The sequence below is a fragment of the Drosophila willistoni genome, unplaced genomic scaffold, assembly GCF_018902025.1.
Source record: "Drosophila willistoni isolate 14030-0811.24 unplaced genomic scaffold, UCI_dwil_1.1 Seg143.1, whole genome shotgun sequence".
Lineage (NCBI taxonomy): Eukaryota > Metazoa > Arthropoda > Insecta > Diptera > Drosophilidae > Drosophila > Drosophila willistoni.
In genome coordinates this window covers 18,467-31,053 of record NW_025814102.1, presented here as the reverse complement: position 1 = coordinate 31,053, position 12,587 = coordinate 18,467, and positions in this window count along the sequence as shown.

Genomic DNA, 12,587 nt, shown 5'->3' with positions numbered 1-12,587 from the left:
ATTAAATATTTTAGCTTCGCTTTCGTATTTCTTGATTTTTGCTCTTGACGCTGCTTTCTTTTAGCTTCTCTTTTGTTGCTTTCTCTCTTTCTATTCTTTAGTTCTTCGTCTTCTTCTTCTTCGTTTTCTTGCGTCTTCTTATTCTTCTTCTAAACTAAATACTAGAGTTTGCTTCTTTTGTTGTTGTTGTTGTTCTTGTTGTATATAAGGCTAAAAGTGATTCTTGTTAAGTGTTGGTTGTTTTTTTTTTTTTATTTTGTTTTTCTTTGTTATTTTTTCTTTTTGGCGACAAAATAAAAAACAAAATAAACAAAAATCAAACCAAATTCTTTTGCTCTTTAAATTGTGTTTTTTTTTTGCTATTTGTTTATAAATTTCTTGTTTATTTTGCTTGTGTCTCTTTTTTAGCTTTTCTTTTTATATTATTACGTTTTGTTTGTTTTTTTTTTTTTATTATTTTGGTTTATATTATTATTTTTGCGGTCTAGTCTTCCGTCTCTTTTCTCCTTAATTAATAAGCTTTTGTAGTTATAATTTTTGTTTGTTTGTTGTTGTTGTTCCTTTTTAGCAGTCTGCGAAAGAGATAGAGGTTAGAAAAACAGCTGATTAATATTAGAATCGCAATTGGGGAAAATTGAAAGAAACTTGTAATAGATTTATGTATAATGTAATAGCAACAACAACATCATTCCATTCCACGGCAATCAATGGGACAAAGTCATTTGGCTAATTGCAGTGAATCCTCCAACAACTGTTAAGGTAAATATAATCGATTACAATCATCGAAATGGGAAAAACAGTCCGCGACCACGGCCCATTATCGCATCATCCCGTCCGTCGTGGTCGTGGACGTCGTCCATCCATCGATCGACAAAAAAAAAAAAAAAAATAAGTAAAACAAAAACATAACGTACCGAATCGATTTGGTGACTCTTTTTTTTCTCGACACACAACAAACAAAACAATTTGAGAATAAGAATTTATGACTAATTGAGAGAAAAATCAGAGACTCTATATACATATAGAGAATTCTAGAAGAATCAAAATATCAAATGATATGAGTGTGTGTATAGCGGAAAAAGGAAACTCATAACATGAGTCAGTCATTTAAGCCCCTTAACAACATCTAAATATCGATAGGCATTAGGCGATCTTTAGTCTCCAAAAACCTTTTGGTTGGCTGCTTGCATGGAGATTTGTTTTTATGAGTTGTCATAGAACTTAGAAATGAATATATCTAGACATGTGTATATTTTTTGTGGATGGAAACGAATTGTATCTATATTTATTTGTGGGTGACCCTCATTTGGCAACTTTGTATATCCTGCCTGGCGGCGCACACGGTACACGTATTACAACATTTTGGGTCAAGGACACAATTGTGAAAAAAGTGGCACACTGTTTGTCAATTGAGCACAACGTCGACGTCGCCGTTAACGTCGATGGCAGCAGCAGCAGCAGCGGTAGCTTCTAAAACAAATTGCAACAACATAGCAGAGCGCAGCACGGCAAACAGCAACAGCAACGACAGCGACGGCCTCGCTTGTTTCATATGTATATACATACGTAAATACATACATAGCATACGCACGCACTCATCACACAGGCACTCTCTCTCTCTCGCTCTCCCTCTCTCTACCTTGCTCTTGCTCTCTCTAACTGCATGATGCAGCTGATCTGCATGCTGCAGCTTGTTCTATTTTCGGCACAATGTGCAAATGAAAAATTGTTATTCTAAATTAGCAAATTGCCATAAATTAGAAGAGTAACACATAGACACACATCACACACACATACACTTACATAAATATGCATATTTGCATACAGTGATAACCTAATTTATGGAATTTATTGTCTGTCTCTTTCACTGCATTTTGAAACCCTGTTTGTTTTTGTTTTTCTTTGGGAATTGAATTTCAATTCCAATTAACTCTTATTTACAGTTTTCACTTATATTTTTCGATTTTACCTATTTTGTTATTTGCTTAATTTGCATTATCTTTCGGATAAGAAGAGGGGCTTCAAGTTGTCTCACCGGATGTTATGTGCTTATGTGATTTATGATGAATCATTTAAGTACAGATATAAGCGGCAGTTTACCATGGGACTGCACTTGCAGGCGGCGGAACAAGTGAAAGTTAAACAGTGAAATGCGAGGGCGAGGACGTGGGCGTGGGACGAACAGTGATGGACGAAGAATCTGACCTAAAACGTAAAAGTCTAGGGTCCAAACTTAGTTAAAGATTGTGTGTGGTTGTATCAAATATATTCACATATGATAGATATATGTACATATATACATTATTTACATATATAGCTTTACTATACATACATATGTATGTATGTATGCTATGGACAAGACGCGTCGCTTGACCTCTTGGACAAGTCTGAAACGATTTTCTTTGTTCACATTTTATTTCATGTTCTATTTTTAAATAGTTAGCTTATTGCTCTAGTTAATATTTTTCTTTGCTACATACATATGTACATACATATGTACATATATTGATGCTTTGCCAAGATCCTTAAGACTTTTTCACCAACCTCCAGCCGACAATTCAATTTTGATCTGTTATTCTAAACAATATTTTAAAAGTCCATAAGTAATTTTCTCGTAAGAATCTCGTAAGGTTGACTTGTGACTCCGAGAATGCATTCTAAATTATAGCGAATTCTTTTCATTTATCTACGCTATTTTCAATACATTTCCTGATATGTATGTATGTACATATGTATGTGTGTGTAGTACCGACGACCTATGTACGGTTTTTGTTGTTTTTTTTTTTTTTTGTTTTTTCCAGTACAATTTTGCACGCTAATTTATATGCAACTATACATGCGTCTATAAAACCGTATATATGGATGTACAAATGATGTATGTATGTATGTACATAGATATGTATGTACATGGCAATGGTGTGCGTACCTGCATATGACGTAGATATCGGCTGACGATCGTACACGTCTATATGTATGAACATATGTAAATAGGAAGCAATAAACTGATCAAATAATACATAAACGTACTTAATTTACTATGCCCTATTGTTTGAATTTTAATCAAGGAAAACGCAAAAGCGATTATTAAAATCGAACGTATTCACAATAAAAACTAACAACAAAAAGTTGTTTTTCTGCGCAGAAATTGAAATTGTTTGCCATTTTGTGAAAATTTTACGCAAAGGCGTAAAACCAAACCTAAAGGCACCTAGATACAAATGTACATACATACATATCTGTATTCGTTGTGGCCACAATGTACAATATATATATATATATATATATATTTATTGGGGAATTCAGTTCATTAACCCAAAAAAAAAAAAACAATATATATATATGTTTGTATGAAGAGAACGAAAATTAAAAGAGAGTGCAATGCACAAAAATGTGTGAACAAGCCCACACATATAACATATATCGGCACATATATATAACAGCAGATTCTCCTGTGCACCTTGCACAGTCATTTAAATATACACACACACATATACATATCTCCACATATAGATAAAAACAAAAGGCATTATACTAATATTAATAACAAATAACGCAACAGCTAAAAAGGCAAAAATCACCCAACAACAAACGGAGAGCGCAAATGAACTACAAAATTCAGGTTCAAGGCCAATTGACAATTGTTTGCTAGCCGTTTACGTGCTCAAAAATATGAATTTATGTACTCTATATATGACACAGATACATATTACTAATCAGCATGACAAAATCCACAGAAGTCTGTGTTTGTGCCTTTTTGAAATTTGTCGTCTTTTGACGATCGATCGATCGATCGATCAGACTTAGCGCAAACTTTTCGCATGAACTCTAAAGTGTTAGCCAACACTATATTGGAGGACAAACCAAGTCGTTTTCATTGCACATCCTACTGAAGAGGTGTTGAAGATGGATGTAAGCTCACTGTCATTAGCATTCAATTCAAACAAATTATATATCCATTATCCTTTATGTCAAGTCCCCCAGGGTCAGAAAAGCGTTAGAAGAGACAGAGAGAGAGAGGAGAGTTTGTGATATAAGTTTTTAAAGCAGTTTCGCTAATTCTTTGTGTTGGTCAATGAATATAAGTGCTTCTGAGAGTGAGTGTTGTGTTGTCACACGACTTACGTATACATGTACATGTATGTATGTATGTATGTATGTATGTACATATGTATAGGAGGAAGGTGGTAACGTCTGCCCGTCGGAAACAAGAAACCTTACACAATATGCTATCGTGTTTGGTTTTGACGGGAATAAAATAAATTTGGATGTTAAGAATAGACAGGGAGAAAGGGAGAGGGCGGACGATCCGGTTTCGTTTTCAACATACCACATACTAGATATGTATGTATGTTATATTATTATGCATGCGTGTGTGTGTGTGTGTGTGTGTGTGTGTGTGTGTGTGTGTGTGTGTAGCACTTCCGTTCCATTTACAACAAACACAAAGAAGAACAATATCAGCTCCCTTTTTTTTTTTTGTTATTTTCATTTTTTTCTATGCAGCATGGGATATTTGGAATAGGGAAGAGACACATCAAGAGAGAGGTGAGAGAGAAAGAGAGTATGTGTGCATGCATGTTAATAACTGCATAGCGTTATTTAAAAGCAAATAACAATGCAATATTGCTATCTCATTCCCTATGTGTTCGTTTGTGTAAGAGTAGTTATACATCATACATACATACATAGATACATATGTACATACATATGTATTTAAATTGTGGAAAACTGCAAGTTTGTTAATTATCTTCCGGCGGAAATATGTACATATAAGCTGGTCAGAGAGTCTATCAGTATGAAACACTTATGCATTAAACTCAATCCCCCATGATTCACAAGGAATTTCATCATTTGACTTCCATAGGTTTACTGATAGGAATGCATGGGAATGAAATGAAACACCCTCTCTCTTACACTGACACACATAGTCTCATCAACAGGTGCGTTTGGGTTAGTGCAAAATTTTTTTAACTCCCCTTTCAACATGATGCGTTAAGCCGCTGCTTCTTAAATAGAAGGAAAAATCAAACAATTTGCAATATACTCTCCTAAACTCATCACACAGTAAACATTTACACAATTTTAAACCTGTGCTTGTTGGCTAAATATAGATAACAAATATGATCGATTTATTGTAACAAAAACCACAACCTACACATTTTCATGCATTATTTGGGTGGATAAAGTTGTTAACGTGAGAGTTAACATCTGTAAAATGCCATCTCCAAGTTGTTAACGTCAGAGAGAGCTTACATCAGTGATCCCATCTGCATTTATAGTCAGCATCTGCAAGTTATGCATTTGACTCATGTCAGGGGGGTGAATCATAAAAAGGACTCATTTAGCTCTCTGATCTCATCATCAAACTTAATAATTTCAAAGTCACGATGCAGTTTTGTTATTGCACATAAAAGCCGAATAGCAAAAAATCTACTACTACAAAAAAGAAGAAGAAGTTAAGTGCAAGAAATACAGGTTTATGTTTTAAATAGATGCAGAAAACCATGTGAGAGAGAGGGATGGAGGCAAAAAGCTAGCTAGTCGACCCGGCATCGCCAAACAAATACGCACACAGTTAAAGAAAGAGAGAGAAAGAGATCGGCGAGTTGTCGTGGGGAGAGAGACCCCAACCAAATAGCATGAGAAACGGGCAAAAAGAGAGTGAGTGAGTGAGTAAATGAAAGAGTAAGGTGCGTCATCAGCGACAGCGAATTTGGAGCGCTGAAATGCATAAGCAAGCGCAAAGACAGAGGCACGTGTTCTTTTGCTGCGCTGCTTGCATGCACTATCGTGTGTCATTGCTGCACTTGACCATGGCCGCCGTTTGATAATAATACCCCACCAAAAACCCTCAAACAAAATCAATATACATATACGGTATACGGCAAATGCACTTACCTCTTAATAGTCCTTAATTAGTTTTTGTTTTGTTTTATATAATTAATTATTATATTAATTTTGTTGGGGAAATCTCGACCAAGGAGAGCCTGCAAATAAACACAAAATAGAAGTTGATTATTTAAAATTCTTTTTTTTTTATTTTGCAAGAGATCCTGCATCAGAAAGAGAGACAGAGAGTGATACATCGGTGAGTAAGCCGTACGTAATATACATAAGTAGGTTATAAAGGGGTTGATCGGTATATCAAATTTCATTTTGTCAATAAAGCAGCAGCTAACAGGTTTTTTTTTCTTTTACAATTATCAAAACGATCATTTCGCTTTGACCATATGGTGGCGCGTCGTGTGAGATAAATAACCTTTTTTGCAAAACATGTATGTATGTATGTACAAGCATGAATACGTACATATGCATATAAAAACAAATAAAAAGGGTCCAAACAACAACAACAACATCATCATTTGTGTCCAGGTGTCCACCAACCGGCGCACAATAAAGATACAAAACGGAAATGCCTCAACACACTCACACGAACAATTTATTTCTTCCTCCCCCTCTTCATCACCCTTTTCATCAGACAGTACTAAAAAAAAAATGTTATATATTGGATGCTAGTAGTGGGGCCAGTGTTGAAAAATATCATGACAAGACAGACGACACGACTACGGTGACGATATTCGTTTGTTACAACCCCCAAAAAGGTCTCGCCCCTTTTTTAAGATGTCAATGAACTTGGCGGCGTCGGCGGCGTCGGCGTGTCTTGAAACAGAAAAGTCGTTGACATTTTGAGGTCCTACTCACACGCATATGCATGTACGTCCAGTCCAGCACAAGCGGGCAGCTGATGATTAACCGTTATGGAATAAGAAAGAAGATGGTAATGAAAGAACAAATGCGATTGTGGGACGCCAACCACATAGGGCAATAGCCCTCCCGTAGCCCCTCCTCAAATTATCAGTTATCTTGGAAATATGTACATACCTCACGAGAAGTCATCTCAAATGAAGAGATGGAAAGAGCTCGAAAGGGGGGAGAGGAGAAGACAGAAAGGTCTCCCTCTATTTGAGCTCACGTTTTTGTGAGCATGGAACAACACAACAGACACAGACAAAAGCCAGACGCAAAGGATATACTCATGAACTGGCGCGTCTGCTGAGACCTTGACCCTGCTTAGGTGATTGAACTAACAAATACATACATACATACATTTATATTCCAAAGAAATAATGCAAACATTATTTCTTGGGGTGCATATGCCGACCTTGATTTCTTAAATTATATTTTTCGATGTCCATGGAAGAACTTTCAATATATCTTAATCCTTCGCCATCCACGAACAATCCTATTTCTTTAAGTTGAAGGTGTTTAATGTTTTGAAAACATACACAGATGAACTTTTAGAACTTTTAGTCAATTATGCTTCATAATTAATAATAGACACAAATACAAAAGAATACTACAGGAATTTGCATCATTTTATGATGCATCGAAAATGCTCAAACATTTTCCATAATGTTTAGATCAGTTAATGCTTGGATTATAATTTTTAAGAAAATTTCTTTTTTCTTGAGACTTGTTGTGTGTGTTGCCAAAATTTCCAAGTAAGACAACTCATCTCTGAGTTTTAATTAAGTGGGATGTTTGTATGGATGTACATACATATCTTCAGAGTAAAGAGAAAAAGAGAGCCACTTTGTTACAAATGAGACAGACTATATGATATGTAAAATATGTTTGTATGTACTACATACTATGTACATACGTATCTATGTATGTATGTATGTTACCTTGAATAGTTTAGTCACAGGGTAAAGTTTTATTACCTACACGCGATTTTCATTTCGTTTTCTTTAGCGCGATAATCAATTAAACCAATAAACTAACAAGAAGTAAATAAATAAGTACATACATACATACTTAGTTAGAGTTACTACACCATGCAGCCTTGGTTGAGGGAAGGTTGTGGGGTGGAAAAGTAGGGTGCGGAATTTAACCAGGCCAAACCAATCAGCTCCAATGTGACTAAAGGAACTCACAGGTCACAGAAGCAGCAACAGGCATTGACGCCTGATTTCATGGAAAAACCATAATATACGAAATAAAAATAAGGTTAAATGTACTTTTGGGATGACATGCAAAAAAGAAAAAACAAAAACAACAACAACATTTGTTGGTAGAACAACAAAACGAGGTCACACGCAAAGAAAAAGACAAAAACGAAAAATAAGGAAGATTCTTTTGCTTTATGAAAACAAAGAAAGTGCCGATCAAAGCAGAAATCATAAAAATACAGAACAGTTATGTACACACACAAACACACAGTATACGAATAAAGACGTTTTCATAGATGTAAATGCAAGTGTGTGTGTGTGTGTGTGTGTGTGTGTGTGTGTGTGTGTACAAAGTCAAGCAATTATGTCTTTGTACAAAATATTTCTTCTTTAGGGCTTTAACTCGATTATAATTCCAAAAATTAAATCAAATTTCATCTTTTATTTATGTATGTGTATGTATGCGCCGCTGGGCAAAGACTTTTTTGAGAATCTGTTTTCATGTGTATGTGTTTATATATGAGTGTGTGTGGGAAAGAAATGGATGGCAGCAAAGAAAGTAAAAGTTGAAATCAATGAAATTTGCGTGTTTTCTGTCTTTCTTCTTCATTCTATTGTCAAACAGAATAAGAGATTTTTGCTAGGGAATCAACAATTTCAGGGTTAACAAAAATAGAAATGTTTACAAGTAGTATTTAAATATAATTAAAAAACGTAATTGACAAACAACAAGTAAATACACACATACATAAATGTATTTAACGATAAGCAACAATCTTGTTCTCTCTCTCCCTCTCTCTCTCTCTCTTAGAAAGAGGACAAGTTCCAGCTGTTAAACAGCTGTAAAGCAACAGCAGTAGCATCGACGACATCGCGACGTCGACGTCAACGTTGGCCAATAAACAATCAATTGAATTTCCTCCCCCACTCGAACCCTACCGGCCCACAACATATACTAATAGTATTTGTTATTGCCAAGTTAGTTAGTCAGAACGCCAACATCAATCGATTGTGCTCTCACTATTCTTTTGTTTGCTGCCATTTTCCCCCACTAAATTTGCATCTTTCTCTCTCTCTCTCTCTCGCTTTGGCTCTTCTTTAAAACGGTGACGTGCTCTAGTTAAGTAAAACGAAACAAAAAAAAAAGTGTTGATTTCAATTCCAACGTAAGCAAAGCATAAAAATTCACACGTTGTTGTAAAATGTTCATAAATGAAAATGGAAAAATGAAAAAGCAAAAAGCACACTTGAAGCAATTTGTCTATTTACCCGTTTCATTCAACAAACTGGGTCAATATCTTAATTAATTTTAATGGGGCTTAATTCAAAAGACAAAGGAAGCGCTCTTAGACAAATTTATGTAGATATGTACAAACATAAGTACACACACAATGGTTACATCAATCATTTACGTATTATGTACATACACACACACACACGCACACATACATATGTACGCAGATAAATGTCAATTGCTTTTTTGTTCTTTTTTTTTATATAAAATGTCGACGCCCCAAAAGAGTAGTTCGTTTTTTTTTTATTTATGTACATACATACATACAACATTCTTTATCAGTTTGTTGCATATTATGTTCCAAATTCTTTACATTCTACGTACATATTTAAACTTTAACATAATTTTCTGTCTCTTTTACACCTCGGGAACTCTTAAGGAAAATTTATAAAATTACAGATGACATTTAATCGTAGTATTAATGTCTCAACTTGTTTTAATTTATTACGATCTTGTTTATGGTGATTAATTTTAAATATTTTGTACACGCCTTTACAACATTCAAGGAGTTTAAAATTTACGCACTCCAACAAGTATTTACATTATTCTTCTTCTTTTTCTGCGTTACCACAATATAAACAAGACGATCTTATGAAACAAAATGGAAAGAAACATTCGGCCAATGATTCAGACATGAGGAATTCCTCTGAAATACCCTGCCTTCCTGATGATGATGATGATCGGTCGTTCTAAATTAAGTTTGAATATTTGATTGACGATATTATTAACATTATCGGTGAAAAGAACTTACTTTTGTAGCAATAATCTTTTTTGTTAATTTTTAGTGCTCAATAATGATCACTTAATTCTAGATCATAGTACGTTTCTACGACTTTACAAATGTATGTATGTACATATGTACATACATATATATTTACAAAACGAAAAACAAAAATAAATGTATTTTCGTGAAACTTCTCAAAGGGTAAAAGGTTGCGTAAATTGTTTTAAAAACAGCTCTTCCTCATTTGTCTATACATACATACAATGTACATAAGTTTGTACATACACTGGCAGCAACATGTACATACATACATATGTATACTGTTTATACATATGTGCATACATACATATGTATGTATGCATATTTTTTTGATTTACATATAATAGTTGTCATACTTAATAATCCAATAAAAACTCACTCACAAATACAATCAACAGAAATTAGCGATAACATGACACATACATACATACACACAAAGAGAATCATCAAACATACCAATGTATGTATTCGTACATATGTATGTACATGTGAACATGCGGGCGGAAGTTACATACGCACACACAAACACACACACATACACAGTTATTGATGTAAAGATGCAGATGTAGGTAAGAGAAGAACAAAAAAAACAAGCATATTCTTGTAGCAGATGCAGGACCCGGCATAAACGACGACCAACGACGACGAAAACGACAGGTAGCAACAGCAAAACGTTAAGCAGTCTCAAGGCAATGGGTAGGTAGGGTGGGTGGTTGGGTGTAGTGGGGCCGGTAGTGGCTAGGGTAAAGAGAAAAAAACCGAAGGCAATGAGCTAACGACTGCGATTTTATTTAGGGTGCACCGCAACACACTGTCTGCCTTTCTATGTATGTATACATATATGTATGTACATGCATTCACACTTACATATATATACATCATGTACATATAAATGTGTTTGTGTGTGGGCCTGACCTCGTTTGAATGTATGAAAAATAAAGAGGGGACAGCAGAATATACCCAGCACAAACAGAGAGAACTACTGGGAGAAGAAGCCGCACCTAAAAAAAAACCAAATCTGTACAAACAACAAAAATCTATTACATCACTTGGAAAATTGACAAAAGCAAAAATATATATATACATATACAAATGTATGTATGCATGCATACTGCTCATTTACATATAGAAATATAAATGTACATATGTATGTACATGTACATATGTACATAGTCACAAACACGTGTGGGTGAGAGATTTTCATATTTCAAAATTTCCGTTTTTTGCTTCTATCTTTGTGAAAATATGCAAGAATTTTCATCACCTACATAATTTTGATAAATTTTATGTGGAGAAGAAAAAGTAACAGTAATAGCAACAACAACAACAATTGCTAGAAACTTCTGCAGTGAAGTAAAAATACAAAAATTTATAACCAAGGAAATAAATGTGCGAGTATTGTTTGAGCTACATGGCTACAAAGCTACAATTGAGAGAGATAGAGAGACCCAAAGCGATAAGAGCATGAGCAGAAACTGAGAGTTGTCTTCCCGTGTGTAGGCATGTGTGTGTGTGTACATATATCTATGTGTGTTTGAACAAATTTCGCCGCTTTTGCGGCGAATTGTAATGCAAATGATAGGAAACCAGACGAAGACGACAGACAGACAGGTGCACAGTGGTTGCAAATTATATATGTTTGAATGGAAAATTAAGTTAAAGTTGTGCTATGGCAACAATTAAAATGAATAATAAAAAGTTTTAATTTTTGTTTTTAATGTTTGATGCCTATTTAAATGTCTGTCATAACAAAAACATGCACTTGGGACTTTGATACGACTTAAATCGTAAACATTTTTTTTATGTACATTTGTACATTTAAGCACTTGTTGGATTGTTTGATATTTGTTTCTACAGAGCATTAGTTGTTTTTTGTTTTTTTTAACAATGTATGTTTAAAATTTGATTTAACTCTAATTATTGGCAAACATGGAAATATGCATGCACACGTCAATACGTACAAAAAAAAAAGAAAGGTATTGTAAGGTAAACGAAAAAACATAAACCACTGTGCGACGCTAGCGCCAACACCATTCGGGCGTACGACGACGACACCGACCGACCACGAGACGCGGACGACAACAGTTCGTTGAAATTTTGAATGTATGAAAACGTTCAGTCTGCCGCCAGCACGGCCCGAGCGTTTAGCTCGAAAAATGCGGCAGAGCAGCCGCCAAGAGCAAGCACCGTGGGCCCCCAGTTGGAAAATAAGCTGGGTCAACAAGGTGGTCTGCCTTTGTGTGGCGGCGGCGGCAGCGGCTCTACACCGTTAGAGTGAGTGTGTGCGAACGAGCGTATTTCGTTCGACTTGGACTCTAGCTATCTCTGTTATGCACGTGCATGTGCTTCCCTGTCTCTCTTTCTCCGTCTCGTTGGCTCTCTCTTTGTCTAGATAGATATGTGTTTGTTGTGTGTGTGTGTGTGTAGTGAAGCGCATTTTTTGTTTTTGGCTATTTTCCATTATTATAGAATGCGAAATTATTTGAGGAATGCGACAACTGACGACACATAGAGCCGACAGTCACACAACCACACACAACAGCAGCTAGCTAGAGAGGAAAGCGATTAAAAATAGCTG